The sequence below is a fragment of the Marmota monax genome, unplaced genomic scaffold, assembly GCF_021218885.2.
Source record: "Marmota monax isolate L192 unplaced genomic scaffold, Marmota_monax_Labrador192_F-V1.1 WCK01_AAM20220418_F8-fsc00607, whole genome shotgun sequence".
In the NCBI taxonomy this organism is placed as follows: Eukaryota; Metazoa; Chordata; class Mammalia; order Rodentia; family Sciuridae; genus Marmota; species Marmota monax.
The window spans coordinates 220,018-228,797 of NW_026693492.1; the positions used below are offsets into that span (position 1 = coordinate 220,018).

Below are 8,780 nucleotides of genomic sequence, written 5' to 3' on the forward strand. Positions count from 1 at the left end.
TAATAAGTTTTTCCAGAATTAACGAAGAGTAATTAATTAGCACATGTTGTATATCAGTTGCCTTTGCATTTAGCCAGGAAGTCAGAGACAACAGGACAGGGTTCCAAGGTTCCAACCATTACTACCATATTGCTGCTTTCTGTCCTCCAACAAGATAAGGTTTGACCAGGAAGAACAAGGGAACAGAGATGCTGGATTGTGATGTGCTGGGAATGGAAGCCTGGGAGAGCAGGAGGGAAGAAATGTCCACTTAATGACAGGACAAGTATCTGAGTTGACTTTTTACAAAACAGGTTGGAGCTCATTCATCTGATAATCTTATCGTTCTAATTCTGAATAGGAATAGGCCATGGTCAACCAAAGCTTCCCATTGGGATTCCTCCTTCTGAGCTTCTCTGAATACCCAGGGCTGGAAAGGATTCTCTTTGTGGTTGTCTTAACTTCCTACCTCCTCACCTTGGTGGGCAACACACTCATCATCCTGCTGTTGGTGCTGGACCCCAGGCTCCACTCTCCAATGTACTTCTTCCTCTCCAACCTCTCCTTCTTGGACCTCTGCTTCACCACAAGTTTTGTCCCCCAGATGCTGGTCAACCTCTGGGGCCCCAAGAAGACCATCAGCTTCCTGGGCTGCTTCATCCAGCTCTTCATCTTTCTGTCCCTAGGAACAACTGAGTGCATCCTCCTGACAGTGATAGCCTTTGACTGCTATGTGGCTGTCTGCCAGCCCCTTCACTATGCCACCATCATCCACCCCTGACTATGCAGGCAACTGGCAGCTGTGGCCTGGGTTATGGGTCTGGCCCAATCCATAGTCCAGACACCACCTACTCTTCACCTGCCCTTCTGTCCCCACCGGCAGATAGATGACTTTTTGTGTGAAGTTCCTTCTCTGATTAGACTATCCTGTGGAGACACCACCTACAATGAAATCCAGTTAGCTGTGTCCAGTGTCATCTTTGTGGTGGTTCCTCTCAGCCTCATCCTTGTCTCTTACAGTGCCATTGCCCAGGCAGTGCTGAGGATTAACTCTGCCCACGCATGGAAAAGACCTTTAGGGACCTGCTCGTCCCATCTTATGGTTGTCACTATCTTCTACAGCTCGGTCATTGCTGTCTACCTCCAGCCCAAAAATCCATATGCCCAAAAGAGGGGCAAGTTCTTTGGCCTCTTCTATGCAGTGGGTACTCCTTCACTTAACCCACTCATATACACCCTGAGGAACAAGGAGGTAAAGAGGGCATTCAGGAGGTTGCTGGGGAAAGAAGGTGATTCCAGGGAGAGCTGAGGGTGAGCTGCTTAAAGTACACTTCTAAGTCAAGAGACCTTCTTCATGATTTATAAGACTGTTAAGTTCCCCAAGCCACTTGCCTGAGCCAGTGTACAGGCTAAGCATAAGCATGTGGTATGTGAGAGAGAGACAGAGGTTCAATGAAGAGAAGACAAATATCTCCATAAAGCATCTTAAATTCAGTGATCTTTACCATCAGTGTTTAATATTTCCTCTCTTCTCCATCCTCTCTCTACTGCCTTCCCTTCTACAGATTCCCTAAAGGTATCATGCCCATTTTTCACTCTGTCATCTCTCTGCATTTATCACATCACTGTAGGAGAACCAGTTCATCATGGCATTCTAGAACCTTACACATATTTACGTGGGCCATGCAAGCAAATGCTTGAGCCACAGCTAATCTGAGACTTAGAAGGATGCTTTTAATTCCCACAGAGTATGAGAAGATGTGCAGATTGCTAGGACTTGCCTCAAGACCATCTCTCATTCTCTTCCTAACTCCCCTGGGAGGCTGTCATGAGACATTTCCTAATGCTTTACAGGTTGAAATGTAGCTTGAGGCATACTTTATTTGAGATATATTTGAGATATAGAATTTCATGAGACCTGGCTCCATTCCAGAATTATTTCCTCAGCAAAGGGTATCCCACAACACTGCTGCAGTCACCTGGTCCACTTTTGTTCCATTGATATTCTTTTTAATTTTGATACTGAAGATTGAATCTATGCTGCTCTACCACTGAGCTACATCCCCAGCTCTTTTTCTATTTTGAGACAGGGTATTACTACGTTGCCTTAGGCCTTGCTAAATTGCTTAGGCCAGCTTTGAACTTGCAATTCTCCTGCCTCAGCCTCTCAAATTGCTGGCATTAAAGCATGCACCAGCACACCTAGGCTCAACTTAGAAATTTTGAGGGGACATGAGCACTCAATTCATTATATGTCTTCTTTCCTTCCTCTTCAAGATCATTTGTCTCTACTCTCCTTCTTTTGTTGATCCTCTTCTGCCTTCCTTTTCTTCTTTTATCCTTCAAGTAATAGCCACAGGGAAGAGGAACTAAAACTCAACCAAATCCATCACCTCATACAACTACATGCAATTGTTTTCGTTAAAAACCAATATAGAAGCTGGGCAAGGTGATGCACACCAGTAATCCCAGGGGCTTAGGAGGCTGAGGGCAGAAAGATTGCTAATGCAAAGCCAGCATCAGCAACAGAGAGGCTCTAAGCAACTCAGTGACACCCTGTCTTTAAATAAAATACAGAATAGGGCTGGGGATGTGGCTCAGGAGTTGAATCCCCCTGAGTTCAATCCCCAGTACCAAAAAAAAAAAAAAAATGATAGAATTGGCATCCTGTCAATCTGATGAAAACAGTTACTGTCATACTATAATCACCAATAGAAGTTTTCATTAGATTATAATAAAAGAGGAATATTAGGAGGAAAGCTTTCGACAGTTGTATGCTGCATATTGATTTTGGGGTCAACAATGAACCACCTATATAATAGTGATCCCACAGATTTTATCTGCTAGATATGTGTTAGTCATATTTGTATAAATAAACTCTATGATGTTCACATAATGATGAAAATATCTAATGATTAATTTTTCCAAACATCTTCCCATGGTTTAACAACATGTTACTATATTTTAATTATAATATTTTTCTCTTCTCTACGAAGAAGCCCAGAATGATAAGGAAATCATCATGTTGGCTATATGATGCTTAAGAGGATGCTTCAGTGAAGACGTTGTTCCTATTAGATAAGCAGATATATTGTTTTCCATACTAATCATATATATATATATATATATATATATATATATATATATATATATAAAATCGATTCACAGCTTGTTTATATAATTGTCTGTATATTATATATAATAATATATAGTGATCATATATTATATATTACATGCATAATATACCATATGTATATAATTATGTATATCATATATATCATGTTGTATACCTGAGATTTACAAATTTTATTAAAGTAAAATTAAAATTGAGATATCACTTCTCACTCACAAAAATGGCTACCATGTGACACACACAAAGTCTACTCATAGGTACTTAACAAAAGGAAATGAGAATATATGATCACAAAAGACTTGTACATGAAAATTCATAGCAGATTTACTTGTAACAGTAAAAGCAGTAAATCATCTAACCATCCATCTATTGCTGCATAAAAAAAATTCCCCCCAAAACTTAATGGCTTTAAACAACACATATTGTCTCCCAATTTCTATGGGTTTCTTGGGAGATGACCTCCTGTTTTCTGTGAGACTCAGAAGCAGCTGAACAGTTAGTGATTCCAGCTTAGGTTTCTCTAAGTCTATAGTCAAGATGTCAGCCAATTGCCCTCCACACATGATTTGGATGAGACTAAATGTTCATCTTACATATGTCCCAGTCACTTGTTGCTTATTTCCTTTGGAGAACCTTAGTTTCCACACACCCCCACCCCCGCAATGCACCTCTGTAGCCACTGCTTGGATAGTTTCCCCTGACTGAAGATCCAAGAGAGAGGACAGGTACAAGTCACAATGGTACTTATGACCTAGGCTTAGATGTCACACACCATCATTTCTGCCACATTCTGTTTGTTAAAAGTGAGTCATTAGGTGCAATGTACACTTGAAAGTAAGAGAAGCAGGCTCTATCTTGTCCTTGAAGTAATGCCAGAAAATTGAGGGAGGCATACTTTAAGATAACAGAATCAATTATTCATCAACAGAATACAAGTAAACAATTTGTGTATACTTAACCAGCATAACAGTTCTCAGGAGTAAGATAAATGAATGAACGATTGATTCACAAAGCAGCATAGATGAATGTAGACAATGTAGTACAGGGTGCAAGAAACCAAACACAGAAGCATGTATGTATTCAATGGATCTTTCTATAAAGTTCTATAATGAGAGAAGCCACTTATAATAATATAAATAAAATATTTGAGTGATTAGAGCATAGATGGACAGAATTATATTAAATAATGCAGTAATGAGTGCCTGCAATCCCGGGTACTCAGAAGGCTGAGACTGGAGGATTATGAGTTTGAGCCCAGCCTGGGCAACAAAGTAAAACTCTTACATTAAATAAAAAGTCTAAATAGAAAATATCAGCAAAGAGATATAATCTGTAAAAAGAAAAAAGTATAAATGCAAGAGCTGAAAATATTAAAACTGAGTCAAAAGAAAATTAAGTATCTCAAAAACAGAGCTGAGGTGACAAGAAAGAATTCATGAACTTGAAGATTGATAAATAGAAATTATACAGTATGAAAAGGGGAAAAAAGACTGGAGAAAAATGAACAGAGGCACAGAGGCATATGGCATAAGATCAAATATATGAAGATATGTTGCCGGAAGCTCAATACTTGTTCCTGATGCCAATCCAATAACAAGGACACAGTTTTGAGGAAAAAGGAAAAAGACAGTTTATTGCTTTTCTAACAAAGGAGAAACACAGGGGTCTCCTGTCCCAAATGCTGTGATTCTGACCATCAGAAGGAATAAGGGGCATTTATACAGGCAATTCAAAGGCCACATTCCATGTGTTCTCTGTTGAAGTTATAATTCACTTGACAATTTGGGAGACAGTTATTTCAGTCATTTATTTTTTCTTTAATTTTTTTTTAATTAAAAATCATGCAGACTGTGGTTCCTGCATGATTTATTTCACTAGAAATCAATCACCTTAAGATATATAAAAGGCCACCCCCACATCAACTATTTCAAAATTAAATGGGACAGTTATAAATGTCTCTGAAGTCAAGGAAGAAAACACAAGAATAAATAAAAAGTGCTTTCATCTAAATGATAATAAAAGCTTAAAATATCAGGATTTGTGAGATCAAACAGTACTCACATGAACTTAAAGTATTTGTATCAGAAAGAAACTAGAAAAATAATCAACTTATTTTCAAATTAAGTAGTAGGAAGAAAAAACACATAAATTAATATCAATGGAAAAGGAGTTATCAAAATAACCCTATAGATGTTAAAATAAATTAAGGCAATATTACAATTGTATGCCAACATATGTGATAGCTGACACAGCATGGTACATATTAGAGAAGGATCCCTATGCTATTGAGCAAAAAGTGTATTATGTCATTGATGGATAAAATATTCTATATAAATCTGTTAAGTCTAAATTATTGATTGTAGTATTTAGTTCTTTAGCTCCTATGTTTAGTTTTTGTTCAGAAGATCTATCCAGTAGTGAGAGAGTTGTATTAAAGCCACCCAGTATTATTATGTTGTGGTCTATTTGATTCTGGAAATTGAGGAGGGTTTGTTTCATGTAGGCTGATGCTTCATTGTTTGGGGCATAAATATTTATGATTGTCATGTCTTGCTGATGTATAATTTCCTTAAGCAATATGAAAGGTTACTTCTTGGTCCCTTCTGATTAACTTTGGCTTGAATATCACTTTACGTGATATGAAGATAGAAGAATTCATGTGAGTGATATATTTTTTCCCATTCTTTCACCTTTAGTCTCTTTACATCTTTGCCTAAAAGGTGAGTCTTTTGGAAACAGCATATTGTTGGGTCTTATTTTTTAATCTATTCTGCCTGTCTATGTCTTTTGATTTATGAGTTTAGGTCATTAATGTTTAGGGTTATTATTGAGATATGATTTGTGTTCCCAGTCATTTGAGTTTATTTCTGGTTTATAAATTGGAATTATTTTCTTCTCTGATTAACTGTTCCTTTAGTGTAATTCCTCCCTTTGTTGATTTTCACTTTTTTTATTTAATCTTCATGGAATAGTTTGTTGAGAATATTCTGAAGTGCAGGCTTTCTAGTTGCAATTTCTTTTGATTTTTGTTTATCATGAAAAATTTTTATTTCATCTTCAAAGCTGAAGCTTAATTTTACTGGATATAGGATTATTTGTTGGTATCCATTTTCTTTCAGAGCTTGGTATATGTTTTCCAGGACCACCCAGCTTCAAAGCTGGATCTGGGTTGAGAAATAACCTGAGATCCAAATTGTTTTCCCCCTATAAGTAATCTGATATTTTCTCTCACAGCTCTTAAATTCTATTCTTATTCTCTATGTTAGGTGTTTTCATTATAATGTGTCTTGATGTGTGTCTGTTGTAATTTTGCACATTTGGTGTCCTATAATTCTCTTGTATTTGAGTTTCCATTTCATTCTTTAGATATGCAAAATTTTCTGATATTATTTTATTGAAAAGATGGTGCATTCCTTTAGTTTGTATCTCCACACCTTCATATATCCCTATAAATCTTAAATTTGGTCTTTTCATGTTATCCCATACTTCTTGGAATTTATGTTCATGGTTTCTTAACAGCTTTTCCTCATGGTCCACTCTATTTTCAAGACTATATATTTTGTCTTCATTGCCTGAGATTCTGTCTTCAAAGTGGTCTAGCATATTGGTGATGCTTTCTATTCAATTTTTTTATTTGGTTTGTCATTTCCTTCATTTCAAGTATTTCTATTTGTTTGTTTGTTTCAGAATCTCTTTTTATTGAAGTGATGGAGATTTGCTACCTATATTGACTCTCTTACATTATCCTTTATTTCATAGGTCAGTTTAACCATGTACATTCTAAACTCCTTCTATGACATTTCTTCCATTGTGGTGTTAATGGACTCTGTTATTGGAGTATCTTGGTTTGCTTGGTGTGATTTTTTTCCTTTTCTTTTTATGTTGTTTTTTAATGTCTACTCATCTAAAAGTATGGTCCTGAGTCAGTAGAGTTTCTACACTGTGAACTTGAAGTTTCCTTGAAGGTTTCTAGTATCTCACTGTTTAGGGAGAGACAAATAATAACAACAACAATGAATGCACACAATTTATAGCATTAAATCAAATAGTTTCTACCACAATGTCTACAATGTTAATTATCACAATAAACAGAAATTCTATGATAAGTTACTGCCTATAATAAGAACAGCAAGTTTGCAAAAGGGTTTACATTTTCAGATGATGGACAGAGAGAACAGAAATGATATAAGATGTGATGATTATAAGGTAGGAGGAGAGAAGACAGAAGATTAATGGAAGAGTAAAAGATACAAAAATAGACATTGGCTGTTAGAAGAAGAAAAGAAAATTAAGGGAAACAAGTAGGAGAAAACTATATATATAAAGCAAAATTTAAAAAAATAAAAAACAAAAGAATACAAAATGGAACTAAAATATACTAATCAAATATCCTAGTTTATAAAAATCTAATTTATGTAAAATAACTGGCTTAAATAATGCTAGAGATGAGAAGAAAAAAATAGGAAACTGCATAAATGTCCATGTACAATTAAGGTCACAATTAAATAATGAAAACAAAATAAACAGAAAAAGAAAAGAAGAAAAATCTTCATGAAAAGTTTAAAAAATTCTTTCCATTGGAGTTCAAAATATTCTCAGCTTCTCTTCTCAGCAGTTTTAGGTGGAGTCTTCTGGAGTGATTCTCCACTCTTAGCATTGCTGAAGTGAGAGATGTAATCCTGTCGATGGAGTTCCTGGAGGCAGAATTTAGGCTTAGGAAGGTTCTGGACTCTTTGTCAAATGCTAATTTGTCTGGAAATTTTAAATCAGCTCACCTCCAATGCCCAGTAGTTGCTGGTCCGTGCTGGAAGTCTTTACCCTAGGGATCTCCCCTGGGTTCCATTCATGTATTGGACTAACCAATTCTTAGTTGCTTACATCACCTGCAGACTCCATGTTTCCTGGTCCCAGGTTTAGTCTCCAAACAATTTCTTCAGCCCCTGCCCTTCTGAGTTCCCAGCCAGATGCATCTCTCCCAGCTGGTCCTGCAAATAATCAGATTTGAGAGAGAGGAATAGAGCTAGGTGAGTTTCTGCAACATATTTGAAGATGGAACAAGGCATGAAATAGCAAAAAATAAAGAATGAGAGAGAGAGATCCAAGATAGCAGGACAGAGGTCATGTTGTCTCGTATGTAAAACTCTCTCCATGTTTGATTTCTTCTGGTCACTTAAGCACACCCTATAATGTGCAGTGTATATTTACTGGGCCTGCATTTCTGGTCAAATTTGGGTTTGCCAAGAATAAGCTTGCTTAGTCACCAACCCCTGCACTGCAGCTGCAAAATGGTTCCTTCCTTTGTCCTCTGCTCTTAGAGAGATGGATGCTTCTTTCCCTAGGTGTGGATTTTGCACAGTGCATCTTTTGAGTTTGCTTGACAATGTCCTTGGCCTCTAAATGCTCCATACCCAGACATAACTTGGGCCTCCCCAAAATGCAGGTTCTTTAAATTCCCTTATCCCTCTGCTATGCTTATGGAGGGACAACTCTGGCTGGAGCTTCTGGACTGGCTGTGACAGCTGTGCCTCTGGGGATTTTTTCTCATTTTATTATGTCCAATGTCCTGTGTCCCCGTTCTGCTTTGGATGTCCAGTAATGTGTTCCTGGACCCATTACATCCAGTAATGGATGTTCCAGTAATGTGTACCTCCCCACTTTTATTTGTTCA

At 37.1% G+C, this 8,780-nt stretch overlaps 1 pseudogene; it reads left to right on the plus strand.

Moving 5' to 3' along the window:
* The first annotated feature begins 349 nt into the window (after positions 1-349).
* Positions 350-1,288, plus strand: LOC124102092 (olfactory receptor 2H1-like; annotated as a pseudogene).
* The last annotated feature ends 7,492 nt before the right edge of the window (positions 1,289-8,780 follow it).